Source organism: Juglans microcarpa x Juglans regia, chromosome 7D, assembly GCF_004785595.1.
Source record: "Juglans microcarpa x Juglans regia isolate MS1-56 chromosome 7D, Jm3101_v1.0, whole genome shotgun sequence".
NCBI lineage: Eukaryota > Viridiplantae > Streptophyta > Magnoliopsida > Fagales > Juglandaceae > Juglans > Juglans microcarpa x Juglans regia.
This window is the reverse complement of record NC_054606.1, coordinates 15,430,652-15,449,988: the sequence shown is the minus strand read 5'-3', so window position 1 is coordinate 15,449,988 and position 19,337 is coordinate 15,430,652.

The following is a 19,337-nucleotide window of genomic DNA, read 5'->3' as shown; positions in this document are numbered from 1 at the left end:
GTGCCACTCAGCCAACAAACCCCACACTCACCAAGAACCCATTCACTCGCCACTTGTGAATTTAGTTAGTTCCAAGAGATCTTGCATAAGGAAGTGGCACATGGGAAGACTAAAAGGGTTGATTTTTCCTATGGATTTCATGGGGACCACCAAAAGGCTTTCGGATCCCTTAGCCACATACCCACTCTTTGTGACACCCTAATCCCCGCTTGGGATTGAACGGTGATTGAAGTGTCTGAACATGTAACTCAAGGCTACATAACCCTCGTACATGACAACTAAGATGTAATGCACCTATAATCTAGCAGTATGCAATAATTCACAATAGATAATTAACCACTTAAAGACGGTGGCAATAAATAAACATGGTACCGAATATAAAATCCCAAAGGTTTGAAACTTCCATAATTGTACTTTTCCAAAATAGATAATTGTTTTAAAACCATTTCCCCAAAACAAAGGGACCATCAAAATACTGTTTCACAAAAACTCATAATTCATTATCTTTTCTTTTCTACTACTACTACTACTCCCCTGGTCCCCTTCCACTTCTTTTCTTTTTCTAGTCCGGCTTCTTCCTCTTTTTCAAAAAGCGATCCTTATCCCTATTCTTCTATCTATTCGCCTCATCTATAAACTGTAAGGCCTCAAAGAAGAGTTGATCATCATTCTCTATCCTATCCAAAAGAGAGGGCCCTGACGAGCTCTCAGTAGTCATTGGGCATCTCCTTAGTGGTAGGGGTACCTTGGTCCTTTTGTGTTTCATCATCTAAACCTGTTACAACTTCTACCATTCCGACTAGAGAATGGTAGTGGAAACTACCATAGTGAGATTTCAAGAAATGTCAGCAAGTAAACAGTCAACATACAACAGTTATCACAGACATATACAAGTAAATCACAATTAAATGCAATTCATGAATAAATGTATGGACATGAACTTTGCCGTAAAAACCTTGACATATGCAACATAGACTTTTCATAAAACATCATTTCATCTTTTAGACTTCTTAACACGCATTCATAAGATTTGAGCTTGAGTTCTTGTTCTTATCATATCATGACATACTTTTCATATGATAACATATCATGCCATTCTTATCATTTCATAACATTTTCATATTGTGATCAAATCACATCGTAACATATCATGGCATATCATAAAATATCATGGCATGTCGTATCATATCATAACATAGAGCTCAAATGTCTTGTTCATTTCATGATTCATATGAATGGATACCTTGCGGTTCCCCTATGCACTGTGTGTTCCCCGCTAGTTACCACATCAACCAACGATCCACTTGATTTAGATGACTACGTCATGACATAAACATATTATTTTTACGGCAGTTCGCTTATTTCACTTTCACAGTATGGCACCCACTAGTTTTAGGTGCAACCTTGCTCCTATATCCTTTCCTTAAGGAACCATTCGAGGCCCTTCGATTGGACTTCGTCGACTCAGGGGTCTCCACTTGAGTTTAAACACTCCAGAGTGGATAGAGAGTTCCACTTGGGTATTTTCCCGCCTTAGCACTTGGAGTTGTGATAAAACATGCTTTTGACTATTTCTTTTGAAAACATGGACTTACATGCATGTGGCGTGAACACATGACGTTACATTTTACCATATTCATGCAAATATGTACAACCCGAAACATGTATGATCCAATTCACAATGTGTATTTCACAGTATGGCTTGAAAATATTATAACATGCAATCATATGATGAATACATGTAAACATACTTGAATCACACTCATCCAAACCCAAAACAGATTTGGATTCCCTTAATATGGCCATGGTCGAAACATCCAAGTGCTCCAATCATGAATTTACATCATCACAACAATATTCTCATGCTTTTACACATTCATAGATCAAAACAAGCATGTATGGCATATTCAAAATACACTACATGAAACCATCATAAAAACATGGTATCTCATATTCATATGAAAGCCAAATATACATACCACGATATAACAAGATTCAATCAATGAAAAACAAAAAAAGTTCACAAAATATATATAAAAGTGCCATCCAAAGTAAGTTGCAAGTTTACTTACAAAAAATCCAAAGTATAAAATAGTAAAAATCTGAAAAATACATATAAGACATATTAGAAAAAAACTAGAGAAACACTAATCTCGAAATAAGAGTGGTCGTGTATGTGTATCTAGGGTTTTCAAAAAAATATTTTTTCATGAGAAACCCTAGAGTCTAAAACTCTTGGGGTTAAAAAACCCTATCCTTCTTCCAAGTGGTGGTCGTGGCCTTCAATACCTCTATGCTTTGTGTTCAAGATCTTGAAACCTAAGATATTTTCAGGTTCTTCCTCTTCTTGAAGAAAAAATCCTAGTTTCTAAAGTGAGAGTGTGTAGAAAAACCCTAAATCCGAAACTTAGTGTTGTTTTTCCCTCTTGGCCGTGTGCATGAAATGATGAAATGGTTCTTACCTCCTCGTGTGCTCCTCCCTCTCGAATGTTGTAGGAGAAATCCTTGTGATTCTCAAAATAGTGGAGAGAAATGGTGGTGTTTGGTTGGTGAGAAAGTGTAAAAACTTGGAAAGAAATGGTGAGTGCAAAAACCCCTTAGAAGGAAAGTTGAAAACTTGAGAAAAAGGGCCTCCATGAATTTCGGCCATGCCCTTTTATAGAGAGCTCTCCTTCCGTCTAGAAATATCCTAGAGCCTTTGCATGGATGCCAGTTGGCAAAAAGACTCTTCCCTTTCCCCATCGATAGGATTGCATGGGAAGTCCAAAAGTTGTCTTGTGTGGGTGGCATGTGGCTCTCAAAATCTGAAACCCTCTCTTGCCTCACCTTTCAATTTTGCCCTTCTCCACTTGTCTAGATACAATGCACTTGGTGGCTCAAAAGTAAAACAAAAAAAACCCTAATCTTTCTTGAAATCATACTTTTGTGCATGGTTGTCATGTGGCAAAAAGGGTGTGTGTGTCTCTCGCCCTTGCCAAAACACTAGTTCACTTCTAGTGACTCTTTGTCTTCCCAAGATGACTTTGAGTCTCCCCCATGTGGTTGTCGTCACCCCCTCTCTCTCTTGCTTTGCTCTTCCAACATTCTTCTAGAACATGCATTTCTCTCTTCCCAAGTAAGATCCTCTTGGAACTGCACAAGCATTTTGCATGCTTGTCAAGTGTCACTCACCGAAAAGGGCCTCACATGTAGGCGTGTAAGCCCTAATTTGGTGACATCATCCTCCACTCACACCTTCTAGAACCTTATGCATGCTGGACAAGTGTCACTTCTTGCCTCTTCCCTAGGTTTCTCTCTAGAAAAGAGTAAATGGACCTTTTTGTGCCATGTGGCACCTAAATCTCCCTTTAGAAATCACTTTGGGCTTCTAAGCCTTAATGCTACCCTTGTTGGCTGAAAATTACATGGGCCTTGTCTGGCTCTTTCCTTCACCTACCTCTTATGGACTTCCTATTGTTAGAACTCTTAGGATCCAAATTTACAATATACTCTAAGGTTTTTCCTCCAACACCTAGAATCTTCTAAGGACTGAAAGAATTCTCCAAATAAAAATAGGAACAGGGACATAGCAAAGTCCGGGTTCTCACAAGAATTTTCAAAGTCAGTGCCAATTGTCACTCATGCATTGGAGAATGAATGGTTCTAGAAGAAGTATCACACAAAATTACCATTGTGACCCTAGGGTATCGGCCACTACATCCAATCATGTGCCACATGTCATGTTTAGAGTTTCTAAGAGGCATAAGGAAAGGAGATAGTCACCTAGGGAATGAGTATAGGAAGAAGAAGGTTCTTACTTGGGGGAGAGTATGGGTCACGCATGGGAAAGAGTAAGGGACACCATGGAGAAGAGGAAAGATCCTCATGGGGAAATGAGAGAAGGGGGCGGCACCGTGAGGGACTCCACACGTCAATGCCACTTGGCATGCATGCAACACCCACTTTCTTGGGAAGATGAAGAGGCGATAAGGAAAAGTACACAAATGCACATGGGGTTTATTCAACATTGACATTGGGAGGGAGTTTAGAGGGCATTAGGGTTTCAGCCAAGGGAAGAAAATGGAGAATCACGCCATATGTCCTTTATGCATTGGCTCGTGTTTGACCAATCAGCTTCAAAGAGGTAGACTATATAAAGACCTTATGTCGTACTACCACCTCTTTTCTTCTTGCTCATTTTCAGATTTCTAAGGCATTCTCTCTACTCCATCTCTCTCTCACACCATTTAGAGGACACTCCAAGTCCAAACACTATTTTCCCACACTTTCCTTCCAACAAAGCAATGACCATACACTCAAGGGAAGGCCACGGATTAAGAGAGATTCCACGGTAAGAACGTTACACTTCAATTTCCTCTCTTCTCTCAATCACACACACGCCTATTCCAAGGTATAGGAGATCTCAAAGTGAATTTGAGATCAAAGTTTTGAATACCGTACCGGACACCGTACCGATCAAGGCACTGTAACGAAATATTTCAATACCGATACCGTTTCATGTACCGTTTTGGGATAGTCAATATATAAATAAATTATATATATATAAAAATTATATTCTAAAATAATAGTCTATATATGAATAAATTATATATAAATTCATATATATTATAAATAGTTAGTCTGAGTTGGAGGTCAAAAAATGAGCTTGTAGTTTAAAAAAATGAAAAAAACCAATTAAAGGCCAAAATATCGACCGGTACGGGCCGAAATATTGGCCGGTATAGGCCGAAATATAGGCCGGTACAGGCCGAAATATAGGCCGGTACAGCCGGTATTTGGATCGGTATGAAATATATATAATACCTGTATCGGACCAGTGGTCGGTACGGCATATACTGGTCGTACTGGCCGGTATGGTACGATATTTCAAACAGTGTTTGAGATTCCGAAGAACACACTCACACAGTTTTAATGGGTTATTTCATCTTTGAAATGACCTAAGATTTCCAAAGAAAGGAGACCAAAAGTTTGAGGACCTAAATCCTCAAACCAATCAGCTATATCACTTGCACATCTATTACAAATTCATGACCTAGCGAGGGTTAAGTAAACTCAAGGGTTTCATCTTCTAGAAACTTATGGACCGAATGTTGGAAAGGGTCACATTGGGCAAAATGACCAGCCCTATCTATTCTTTGACACACGCACACACGGATTAGGGTTTAACCCTTGTTCTAACAAGTTGTATCATCCATTACAGCCTGCTAGCTTTTTCTTTGAAGGACTTTTGTAAGTAAACCCTCAACCTATTTTTGGTAAACATATGTATATACTTGTGTGAATCTTTCATCTTATTTGATAGTATGTATGTTTGTTATTTAGTGACTTTGTGAAATAAGTATCTTGTTGTAAATGTACAAGAACATGCCATGATTATATGCTTCGGTTTACATGATGTTACACCATGATTTGAAAAGATTAGGGTTTCGGCTTTGGTGATGATTTACTATGCTTTCATGTTTTGGATTTTGTGATGATTTTTGCCATGATCTATATAGTCCATTGTAGTTCATTTTTCATGCTAATGAACCCTATAAGTTTTGGCCATAGCATGTTTGTATATGTTTGGATTAAGTGTTTTGATGTTGAACTATGTCATACTTATATGTTACCATGCCATGATTCAAATGTGTTACACTTGAATATTGCATGCACGACATCTTATACGTCATATGTCAAGTGTAAGAAAGAGCATGTCATAATCTCATATCACATGCATTTAAGTAAATGATTTCTTCAAAAGTGTCTGTAAATATTTTATCACGACCCCAAATGTTAGGATGGGGAATATCCTGGTGGAACTCCTCTGCCTACTCTGGAGTGTTTAAGAATAGAGTGGTAACCCCTGGGTCAATAAAGAATCATCGACGTACCTCGAATGGATCTTTTTGGAAAGGATGTCGGAGCAAGGCAACACCTAATGCTAATGGGTGCCATGACTAAGGAAAATAACTCAATGAAATACCGTCATATTATAATAAATATGAATAAGACATATTCACCATGATGTACGAATCTTTAGTGGTGCGGTAACTAGTAGGAACACGCGGTGCTTAGGAGAGTTGTGTTGTATCCACCATGTGTTATAAGAATAAGGCAATGAGTTCACATGATATGAATCACGTGATATGATATGATATAGTATGATATGATATGAATGTTTAAAGATCAACATGAAAAATTATGTCAAAGATATTTTTTTGAAAAGTCTAAAGATCTCAGTTACATGTCTTTCAAAAAAGGTCAAGTGCATAAGTCAAGTTTTTGATCATGTCAAATGTCAAGTACATGTTCATGCATGCATTCTATGATTTGTCATTTGTATGCTTATATTAACTCTTGTATGTTTTATGTTTACTTGTTGAGATTTTTCGAAATCTCATTGTGCTAGTTTCCACTATCATTCCCCACCCGGAATGGTAGAAGCTATTACAGGTACCCAAAGACCATGGACTTGATTAACGATCTAATAGAGGAAAAATTCACCGTAGAGACCCACAATGACTTTATGGCCGCTCTTTTGAAAGGCATAGCCCAATGCCTTAGAGACCTTTTGGATGCACTCAATAAGAATGGAAATGACACCGAGACCGAAAGAGCATTTACGATCAAGGACCACTTGGATTTTGTAACCAGATACCTGGGTCAAGCAAAAGATTCCTAAATAGAAGCCAAAGAAGTTGTCACTAGTTTGGGACTTCTACAACCTGAGCCCCTGTGGACTAGGGGTATTTTCTTGAGTCTCACTAGCGAAGGGACCGTAGTGCTAGTGAAGTTCCTTATCTCATGATTTAAGGCATTTTTGTGATTGGTCCCTTTCATTTTGGAAAACCGTTTTTGGTACTCATGTTTTGGGAGAGAATGAACATATATTTTATCTGGTACTTTTGAAAAGTATGTTATGTTAAAGACAATATTTGGGTTATGTTTAGTCATACGGTACCATGTGCCGAAGCAATTACTTTAGGCGTTGCCTAGCCTTATACGAACTTTACATTTTCCGCTACGTTATTTATTGCATACTACTAGTATACATAGGTGCATTACATCTTATCTATCATGTACAAGAGGTATGTAGTCTTGTGTTGCATATCCTAGCATTTTAGTCACCGTTCAATCTCAAGTGGGGGCTAGGAGCGCCACACTTTCTCAACGACTCTAACAAGAAGAAAGAGTAAATACTTTACGATCTCGAAAGTGAGATGTTGAATCCTGTCCAAGGCCTTATTATACGGTGGTACTATTAGTCACAGTCTTGACTTTCTTCTGACTCCTGATATACTTGAATGAGAGACCTTCAATCCCCACCATCCATTTGCCCTCTGAACCGAAGAATGGTAGACCAAATGTTTGATGGGACAAGGCATGCACATTCCTATAGCTTGCCTTGGGTCCAATCTTACAGTCCTTTCCATAGTAAGAATCTCCCACATGGCGCTAAATCATACCTCTAATATCAGGCGATATGGCTTGCAGGGGTCTGTAATTTTTCTTTCGTAAGCTTACTTTATATGTGACGTCTCTGACGGAGTATGGGCCTTTAGGTACAACACCTACAACCCTCTGAGCACCTCTGTGTTATCTCGGAGAGCTCCCATGTCTACATCAAGTTTGTCCTTGCTTGTTGCTTGCCAATTAGCACATCATTTGCTCGCCTGGGGTCTAGGGAACCATACTTCGTTGCCTTGTGATGTCCCACAGCTTTCAGGATCTCTACAACATGCTGCTCACCTTACTTTTTGACTGGTTGCTTGTTGCCTACCCAGCTGACTCCTTTTCACCAATATTTTGCCTGAGGGAGGGGATCTCTTCTCTCAATTCAGCACGGTTTGCACATCCTTCCCCTCCTTAATAGAAAGCTTTGTCCTCGAAATTTTGCGAAGACTATCCCTCACTATGGAATTGCAAGGAATGTGCTTGAGGCGGGGTGTTCTTAATCTGTCTCTGTCGATGCTGGTCAAGGTGGTAGCACACTCAATCTTTTATCCACCCTTCGACCCTCAACACCTACCACTAGATCCAGGGTTTCCTCCCTTAATATTCTTTGTTCACCGCTTCCATAACACTCGCCCCTGCTACTCTCTTGCGTTTTAGCTCCCCCACCATATTTGGCCTTAAGAGACATCGGTGAGACCTAGGGGTGAAACAAAACCGGTGAACCAATAAACCATACTGAATCAGTGGGTTTGGTCCGGTACCAGCTCCATTTTTCTCAAAACCGATTGAAATTGATCTAGTTCAGGTTTTTCTTTATCTAACACCGAACCGGACTGGTTTATATATATATATATATTTTTTAATTTTTTATATTGTATAAAATAGTTTTTCTGTTATATATAATTTTTATTTATAATTATATATAAAATAATTTTGTATTACATGATAAATTACTAATTAATATAACATTAAAATTTACAATCCTATATAAATAACTATATATTATCACTATAGTCTATAGTAGTAGTAGTTATACTAATGCTATATCACAATAGTCTATAATATAATTATAATATATATTATAATATACTACAATATATTATCACTATATTATTATATACTATAATATATATACTAAAATCGGACCAAATCGATAAAATCGGAAGTATTAGTTTAGAGGTTTAACCAACGCAGTATTGGTTCTTCAAATCTCAAAATCAGTATATACATGTTTGGTTCTTAAATATGTCTAAAAACTAGACAGAACTGGACCGGTTACACCCCTGATGAGACCTCACCTCTGCCCTCCTCTTGAGAGTCACGTTCTTGGATCATCTGTTTTCCACCTTGTTGTCTCACAGCATCATCATTGTGAGTCAACATTTCATGCATCAAGGCCCTACCCCTTTGGTGATCCTCTTCATTCCATTGACATTCCTACTCGTCTCATTGATGTTCCTTCAACCTTGCTGCCTTACACTATTTTTCCATAAATTGTCAAATTATTTTCAGTGATATGGCTACCTTTCTCAAGGTCTTCTTCTCTCGCATCATGCTAAATGTTTGGAAGTTCTAAGAGTTTCTACTGGAATTGGGAGTTTGAAGGTTATTTATAGTCGCATCCCTACCTTCGAAATGATCAAATTATCCTTACTAAATGCATTTTGGTTCAGTTACTGCAGCTTGAATAAGTAGGGGAACTGTTATCGCGTGACCTTCTCGCTTTTCCAATTGAACGTCTCGTTCCCTGGGCTTTCCCATTACACTTTCACCAATGGTACGGTTTTTGACCGTAACCTTTATTCTTTCTAGTCTATGATTTCTATTGGTCTTTGCCTAATACATGAGATTTGGTTGCAATTGAACCTGATTTAGACTAACTATTCGGTGTTGTTGGTTCCTAAAGCTCTTTCTTAATGAGGAGACATGAAATACGTCATGCACCCCTTCATATTCTCTTAGTAGCGCCACTATGTATGCCACTAGGCCTATGCTTTCCAATAGTTGACAGGGCCCAACATATCTTGAGCTCAGCTTTCCTTTCAGCCCAAACTTCCTCACTCCTTTTATAAGCGACACCTTAAGGTACAAAATCATCTTCCTCGAAAGTCAATTCAGTTCGCCTTTTATGAGTATAGCTCTTCTGCCTACTTTGAGTCATCACCATTCTCTCTTGTACAAGCTTAATTTTCTCTCTCATGTCTCGTATTATCTCCGGCCCTATGAGCTTATCTTCTCCAATTTTATCTCTACATAAAGGTGACCTACAATTCATTCCCTACAAGGCTTTGTATAGGGCCATATGGATGGATGTCCAATAAATTGTTGTTGTAGACAAATTCAATAAGTGGGAAATGGTTCTCTTACGAGCCCTTTAAATCCAATATAAAAGCTCTTAACATATCTTCCAATGTCTGGATTGTCCTTTCCAACTGTCCATCGGTGTGAGAATGGTATGCACCACTAAACCTTAACTTAGTGCCCATTGTTGTTTGTAAACTTTTCCAGAAGTGGGAAGTAAATCTTGAGTCCTGATTTAACACTATGGTTTTAGGCACACCATGAAGCCTAACTATCTGTTTAATGTACAATTGAGTTAACTTCCCTGAAACATTTGTAGTAGTGACTGGAAGAAAATGGGCGCTCTTGCTCAATCTATGTAACCCGACCACAAAGTCCATAGCTATATCATCCCATGTCTATTCTGGGATTGGTAAGGGTTGTAAACTCTCGACATATCTTTGATGTTCGACTCCCACCTGCTACACAGGATGCACCTTTCAATGAAGTGGGCGATGTCCCGCCTTATTCCTTCCTACAAAAAATTTTTCTTTAGATCTCATTACGTCTTCTTGCTTCCCTAGTGTATCGAATATGGCAATGAAGGGGCTTTTATGAGTATCCTTCCCTTAATTTCCAAACCTGTAGGAACCACTCTTCATGCTTTATAAAATAAGGTTCTTCATTCGACCAGACTAAAATGAAAGGGATCCTTTGCTTTTCTCACCATATGCCAAAATCTCCAACAACTTTGGGTGCTTCCTCTGTTGGTCTTTTAGTTTATTGAAGTATGGCTCCCTTAATTCCTTCATTGAGGTGAAGAGTCCTTAAACCTTTCCCAAGTAATGGCGTCCATGGATCCCCTTCCATGACAAGCAACTCCCTCTTGGCACTCCACCAAATTGTCGTTTCTCGTTCTAATAAGTAACTCGCATACAATACTAGAGTTGTTCATCCGGGCTAAGTTTTTTCCCAGCCCAGTTCGGAACCAAAAAATCGGGTTCCGGGTTTCAGCCCGGAACTTGGGTTGAAAAGCTTGGACCAACCCGGTCCAGGTACAGGTTTGAAACTTGGTACCCAGATCTTTTTTTTTTTTTAAAAAAAAAAAAAATCGGTATAAAAAAGACACCGTTTTGATACCGGTTATACACTTCCCCCTCCCCCCAGTGTCTCTCTCTCTCTCTCTCTCTATGTCTGTCTCGTTACGCTGCGGCTAGAGAAAACTAAGAAACCCTAAGTCCCTGCCTCCATCATCGTGACCCCGTGAGTAGTGATCCCATCACCGTCACTGCTCGTCGTCGCTGCATCTCCGTCGCTACATCTCTGTCACCGTCTGCCTTTCCCTCTAGGGCTTTGTTCACTTGTTTAGGTACTCTCTCTCTCTTTCTCTCTCTCTCTCCCTATAACTATGATTCCTTGCGTGAGGAATGGGTGGGGTAATCAATTGGTTGATAATGGTTTTGGTTGTTTATGGATTTTGTATTGGTTGATAGTTGGAGTTAATGGGTTTTGGTTTCTGTGGCTTGTGGGCTCTAAGCCTCTGCTTTTCCTTTTGGATTTGTGTTGTTTTGTCTATCTTTTATTTGTTGTTGAGTAGAGTACTGGACCTCCATTGGATTTCTGGACCTCCATATCATGAGTATGTATCTATATATATATATGAATATATATATATATGAATCTGTATATAAACTGGAAAGATATTTTTATGCAGGGAAGTGATGGCACTTTGTCGATTTCTTTTTATGGCCTTTGAAATGGCAATTATCTAGAGCCTTTATGGGGACAAACAGATCTGGCAAAGAGATTTGGATCTATTTTTTTATAAGAAAAGCAAAGGGTACATGAAGTTAGATATGATGATGATCATGAGTGTTTGCAATTAATTGTATTGCCTAAGCCTATGAAAGTGAAATGCAAAATTCCACTCCAATGCATATCTTTTTTTTGCCCAAGTTTTAATAATGCAGCATAATATATATAGCACTATCATGGCAAAAGAGGGGCTCTTCATATATAAACTGGATTTCTGCTTGATGCTTGTAGACTTGTAGTTGTGGTCTGGGGTGGGTATCCATGTTGGGTTGGATTGGGTTGGGAAGCAGATTTTGATCTGTAGATTGTGAGTATGGTTAGCATAATGAGAGCATTGTTTGACAGTCTGGATGCTGAATTTGTATGGTTGTTTGGTGTTATGGTCAGATAGGCGTTTGATGATTTGTAGGTTCTGTTATATTTGGTTATTAGTGTTTGATTACTTATTATATTGTTTTTGGTGGTTTTTATTACTCAATAACAGATGGAAGAAGATTCTGTGAGTTGTAATATCGGTACAACCCAAGGGATTGGTGGTGACTCCTCGTCTATTCTAGTGGATGTGGAGGAGCATAGGAGTCTTCCAACCCTTTCAACCGCAAATACACAACAGTCTACCCATTCCATCCCACCTTTGCCCAAGCAATAAAAAAAAAAAAAAAAAACCTAGTAACCAATCGGTGGTTTGGGAACACTTTACTAAAGTACAACCTATTGACCATGATAACTCAAAAGCTCAGTACAATTATTGCGCTAAGCTATACAGTTGCCACTACAAGAATGATACTTCATCTATAATACACACCACCTCTAGAATGCATGTAAAACTTCGCCTCTTATATTTAAAGGAGTTGAAAAAAGTCAATCATCTAGTGTTAAGAGGGATGCAGAGGGAAGAGTGTGTAGCCCACAAAGTCTAATGAAATATGATGCAGAAAAACTTAGGGTGTCAACCGTTAAGTTTTTTATTAGGTGTGAACTGTCTTTTAGGCTTGTGGAGAACGAAGGGTTTGTTGAGTTTGTGGCTGATTTAGAGTCTTAATTTACTTTACCATCCCGAATCACTTTAAAAAAGATTGTATTAAATTGTATAACGAAGAGAATATACAGCTAAAAAAATTGTTGGATGGTAAAAGAATCTCTCTAACCACTGATACCTGGACATCGGTGTAAAATATGAACTACATATTCATTACTACACATTTTATTGATTGCAACTGGAAATTGTACTAAAAAATAATAAAGTTTTGCCAAATTCCCAACCATAGGGGCGAAACTATTGGGAGGGTGTTAGAATTGGGGTTGCATGATTGGGAGATTAAGATCTTAACCATCACAGTTGATAACGCCTCCTCTAATGATGTTGTTGTTGATTACATGAGGAGGAGAATAAAGGATAGTGATTGTACCATATTGGGTGGTGAGTTTCTTCACATGTGGTGTGCTACCCAAATATTGAATTTGATTGTTATAGACGGTTTGAGAGATGTTTATGAGTTTGTAACAAAGATTAGAGATGCTGTCAGATATGTGAAATCTTCACCATCGAGGTTTGCCAAGTTCAAGACTTGTGCGATAAAGGAAAATATTAGTAGGATGATGATTTGTTTGTATGTTCCTACTAGATGGAACTCCACATATTTGATGTTGAGTACCGCTGAAAAATAAAAACAAGCCTTTGACCACTATTATATGTGTGTGGATAGTGAATTTGTGAACTCCACTGTTGATGATTGGAAAAAAGCACATATTTTTGTAGAGTTGCTGGAAATATTTTATGATGTTACATTGAACATTTCTGGTTCTTTGTATGTGACGGCTAATGTATACTTCCAAGAACTCTACACAATTGAAGATACATTAAATGATATGTGCAATAGTCATGATATTATCACTAGCACCATGGGCATAAATATGAAAAGTAAGTATGAAAAGTATTGGGGTAACACAGATAGGTTCAACTTGATGATATATGTTGCTTTTGTGCTTGATCCACGATATAAAATGATAACAATGAAGTTTTGGTTGAATCAGTGCAAAGGGGATGAGTTGGCAAATAGGATAGAGGCCAAGGTTAAACTCTTGTTAAGCTGCTTGATTGAGCAGTATAACAAATTTCGTGTGGGTAGTGGGGGAGGTCTAATGTGGCTTAAGGGAGGCCAAACACTACTTCTACTTCTACTACTATCTCGACTAAATTTGATATCAAGTTAGAGAAATACCTTCAGGAGCAAGGGTTTATGGAGTTTAGATCAGAATTAGATCGGTATTTGTCGGAGGGGTGTGCACAAAAATCACCTAATTTTGATATTTTGGATTGGTGGAGAGTTAATGCCACCAATTATCCTATCCTTTCTGAGGTAGCACATGATGTGTTAACCACCCTCATTTCCATTGTTGCCTCGAAGTCTGCATTTAGTACTGGAGGATACATCTTGGATCCTTTAGGAGTTCATTGTCTCTAGAGACTGACAAAGCCCTCATTTGCACTCAAAATTGGTTAAGGACCAAACCTGTCGACATTATGGAAGTTGGAAGAATACGTATAGTCGATGGACCTTGAAGGTAAGTTTGAAACTTGAAATATTTTTTTAATATCTATCTATCTCGGTTTATTATCTATCTAACTCATTTTTAATATTTTTTTAGATGATCATCTAGTTTCATCTTCAATAGAGGCTGCTGTGAATCTCTCTTCCCATTCATGCTGAAAAAAATTTAGAGTAAGTGCTTTCTTCTTTCTCAACAAATGCCTTTATGATTAATTTGCACTTATGGATGTTGTATCGGCACTTTTTAGGGTTCACATTATTCAACCTTTGCCACTTCTCCTCCGGGCAAGCTACTTTCTGCAACAGTTTCCCTTACAAACCTGGAAAGAATAGAAAATCTCATTCTTGAGAAAATTGAAAATAAGAATAATAATAATAATCACATTAACACTACAATATGCTAATACAACATCTTTATAGGATAGCCCAAATTTAATGCCTTATGTTCATAGTTGATAAATAGGTGAGTGACTTAAGGTTTGCCATGGTTGTGATGATTGCAAGATGTAGATTGACAGAATAAATGACAGCACAAGCCCTGGTTTATGCATGAGGAGTTTTAGTAGCAATTCTGAGAATAAAGTGCATACATTTTTACTACTTGCAAACTCATGAAGATTGTGTTGTTTGAAAGTTGGTCCAGATTTCTAATTGAGTTAAATCCCTCAACTAGAAATCATGTATACTGGCATTTCTTCTAGGGTTTGATCGCATGCATAGCTTGTATACTAAAGATTCTAGAGAGGCAAGTTGTAGACCACCAAGAACATCTAATCATATCAAACCCAGTTTTTTAGAGTTTTATTTTTGTCAAGTTTATGTACACCTATTATATTGCTTCTAGTTTGTATAGGTTGTAACAAATGCTCCTTTCCCATATGGTGTGCAACAGCATCAAATACTAGTTTCTGATTCAGCCAAGAGAGCTTGTCAAAACCATTATCCTGTGATTGTTGGAAGAAGAGCTAATTGCTGGAAAAAATTCTGATTTTTTGCAAATAATTAGTTGTGTATTAGAGTTTGATTAAAGCAATGTATTTATTTTGTAACATTCTTAGCAAGTTAGTTCAAACAATGTAATATGTAGTTGATTACATCTTGTATGTTGCATGCATTTTACATGATGAATATTGATTTTTTTTTATTTTTACATGCATTTAGTTAAAAAGTTAATTAATTATTTATAGGCTTATGTTGTATTAAGAAGTAAGACTAAAAGAGATTTATATTGGTTTTCTATTGAGAATATGATTTGAAATCCTAAATGGAGACAAAATATTTGAAGTTCAATTAATAATAAAAAAAGCTTTTGTAATTAAAAAAAAAAAAATCCTGGTTCAACCCGAATTCACTCGGGTTCCAGCCCGGGTCTGACCGAGACCAACCCGATCTGGGTTCCGGCTCAAGTTTGAAAGTCGGGTGTATCCGGGTTCCCGGATTGGAACCCGGATGAACACCCCTATACAACACCTTCCGATCCTTTGTGCAACTACAAATTTTGAAAGTTCGTTCTATAACACCCCTCTTCCCGTAGACTAGGGACGTCACGTGTTCACCTAAATATAGTCAGGCAAGAGACTTGCATGTTTAAATAAAACATTGTTTATCACATAAAGGAGTTGATAAAATAAAACATGTCTTAAACAAAACATAACCATAATTCCCTAACCAACTAAAATGAAAAAGACAGTAACATAATAAAGTCACTAAGTTCATAGTCTACTCCTTCTAAACTTGGCCCGTCTACTCGTATTGATCATCATCCTCACTTGAATTGTTAAAAATATGAAATAAAACTAAAATGAGTTGAAAACTTAGTAAGAAACTCATCAGAACGTACATAATAAACGTAAGATTTTCATAAAAAGTTTCATGCTGAGAGCTTAAAATCGTGACTGATCATATTGATGTCTATGTTATGCATGATATGTCTTGATTTATCTAAATTAAGTGACTGGTCTGACTTATCTGATTGATCTGACTAGCCAACACACTTAACCCTGTGTGTAAGTTTGTGCACCGTCCTCACATCCTGCAGCCACAAGGGGAGCTGCTGAGTTTGTATTTTGGCATACTATGGTAGACCACACTTCAGTCCGTGGCTTGCACATTCACCCTGAATCTGCATTGGTACCATGCATCTAAATGACCATTTAATTAAATTGATATGATTTTATCTTGCACTTGAACTTAATAAAGCCTACATGTCTTATGCGAATTGAGATGCATGAAATAATATGTACATAATTATAATTGTTGAATCTGAATATGATGCGGAATGACATGAGTGTGTGCTATGCAAGATGACATGTTCGCATATATCATGACATGCATGGTACGTAAAAAGTAGTTATCAAAGAACTGATTTTAATGATAATTTATCTAGACTGACATGTGATGATCTTAATTTATGATCAAGTTACTTCCTTGCATTACTTCCCAAATTTCATTTCGCAGCTCATCACCTGTACAAGTATTAAACATCACTAAATCTATCTAGAAAATATGTCCTAATATCCCTATTAATTAAATTCATACAAAATAATCAAATAAATATTCTGTTTAATATGAAAATCAATGAATGTTGATATCATAAATTATTTAATTACTAATAACATATTTTCACTTTCAAATTATAATCTAGTAGAATACTTGGGTTGTATTCAATTCTATTAAAATAAGTCGTGAAAACCTCGATTCTAAAATAGGTTTACTTTCTTACAATTAACATAATTATTCAATCTTACAAGAAATCTAATAAATACTAATATCATTTAAATATTCTTACCATATTTTTTTATTTTCTAGTTATATCTATAATATAATAATTTTATCAAATCTGACAAAATAACAACGAAAATTTGTTTTGATAATTAAACTGAATCATATTTAAAATTCAAATTTTGGTTAAACTACTATTATAATCTAATAATAATTTAATACTAATAAAATTTTATAATTTAGTAGAAAATCGTACTGTGTTTAAATGTATTAAATAACAGTGAAAAATGGATTCATAAAATAGACTTATTATATAATTAAACCATTTACTAAAATCTAATTATAAAAAGTAATATTGAATAATGTAAATAATTTCCTATTATTTTCTTTAAAACATAGATTTATGGGTTAACATAATTATTTAATTAAAACTAAGCCCAACTTAAAATATTAAGCGAAATCCAACTTCTAATAACATAATAGTTCTGAAATAAAATAAAGCCAATCCCAATATAACATAAACGGAAAACATGCCGGAAAACATCTTGCCAGGACTTATAAAATTAGGGGTATTAATGTAATTATGCCTTAAAAGAATCTTCGAGATAGAAAACTACACGGCAATGGATTAATGGCCAATTTATAAAGAGTTGCTCTACAGCCACCAACCATTGCTCCCTCTTGCAGATGCTGCTTGACATGGCATGACATAGTGACTTTTTCTAATTTAAAATTAAGAAGAAGAAAAGGGAAATGGAAACAGCATTTTCCTCATTTCCATCATTTATTTCCCTCTTCAGATCCAAAAACCCCCAACCCCCCAACCTCCCAAACCTTGAAGCCAGCCCCTCATTTCCCTCTGTTTGGCACCGACATCCAGTCAGCGCGGCAAAAGAGATCTATTTCTGGCACCATCCGACCTCCAATTCGAGAGGTATATTTTTTTCCCTCTTCCTCGAATCGAATAGAGTTTTGACCTATAAGATCCATAAAAAGGTGACCAGACCATTTTTATATAAGTTACCATGTATTGTTGATGGAGAGTTTTCTTGTAGGTCTCTTTTTTCTTGGTTGGTATAGTTGTGCTCCCTTCTCTCCTCCCCTATTTATTCTCTTCTCTTCTCTTCTCTTCACATAGGATAATGTCTTGAAGCTATTTTGATATAATGTTGCTTTTGGTTAATCCATGTTTCATACCTGTCTTTCACATCTAACTTTGCTTCAATTTGAATTGGATACAGACATCCTCAATCCTTTAAATTTACCAATTGCAAACTCTATTTTTGTATCTAATTTAAGATAAAGATGTGTGGCACAGTTGTGGAAGTTAGATGTTGTGAAAGATCCTCTTTTTTGGATGAATTGGTTCCTTTTAAGCCTTTGTCCATGGGAGTTTAGTAGGGGATTGTTGTCTATTTGACCGACAGACTGTAATTTTTATACATGTATGATATATGCTTCAAATATGGCCCACTTGGAGTCTATGAAAAGCAAAAAGCAAAAAGAATATTGAATATAAGATAATGGAATATTGTGATTAGATAATGATAGTGTTATATGCTTTGTCTTTTTTCTTTTGCTGAAGTGCATAGTTAAGGTCAGAATACATGGTAACGATATATCATATTGTTACAGGTTATGCCCACCTGTTTTTGGGCTTTATCGATTTTTTTTTTAGACTACATTATAGTAATTTTTTTTCTTCTTTTTGCTTTTTCTTTCATATACAATGCATCTCCCTTGTTTTCAAATGTGCTAACAATTTGCAGACAATTTGAACGTTGGATGGATAGTAGATGCCGACATAGAACATTCAGGTAATGAGTGTGGTGGGGTAGGAATTGATAAGGAGATTGAATGTGATGAAACTATTGAAGAACCTACGATTGGAATGAGATTTTCATCTATAGAAGAAGTTTGATCTTGCTATATGAAGTATGGTAAGCAGAAGGGGTTTGGAGTGTGCAAAAGGAGTTTTAGACAAGATGACGATGGGAATGTAAAATGGTTTTGCTTGGCATGTACGCGAGGAGGCATATCAAAGAGTAAGGCTACCAATGTTATGAAACCAAGACAAACAGAGAAGATAGGGTGTATGGCTAGGATTAATGCGATACTGAATGAAGAAGGTGGATATACCATATCTGAAAGGCCTTGGATCACAAATGTTTGTAGTCCGGGAAAGGGAAGATATTTCAGATGCTTTAAAAAGGCTGATGCTTATGTGGCTAAGAGGCTTGAAATAAATTATAAGACAGGAATAAGGTTTTCCAAAAATTTCAAGGTTATGGTTATTGAGACTGGGGGTTACAAGAATGTGCCATTCGGGAAGAATGAGTGTCTAAACTACATTGACAAAGCACGACAACTTCACCTTGGGGTTGGAGGTGCTGTAGTTTTATGTAACTATTTTCATGATATGCAAAAAAGAAATTCGGAGTTTTATTATAAGATAGATGTTGACAATGAGATGCGGTTAAAAAATGTGTTTTGGGCAGACGTCCGGATTTGAGCTATGTATGAATCATTCGA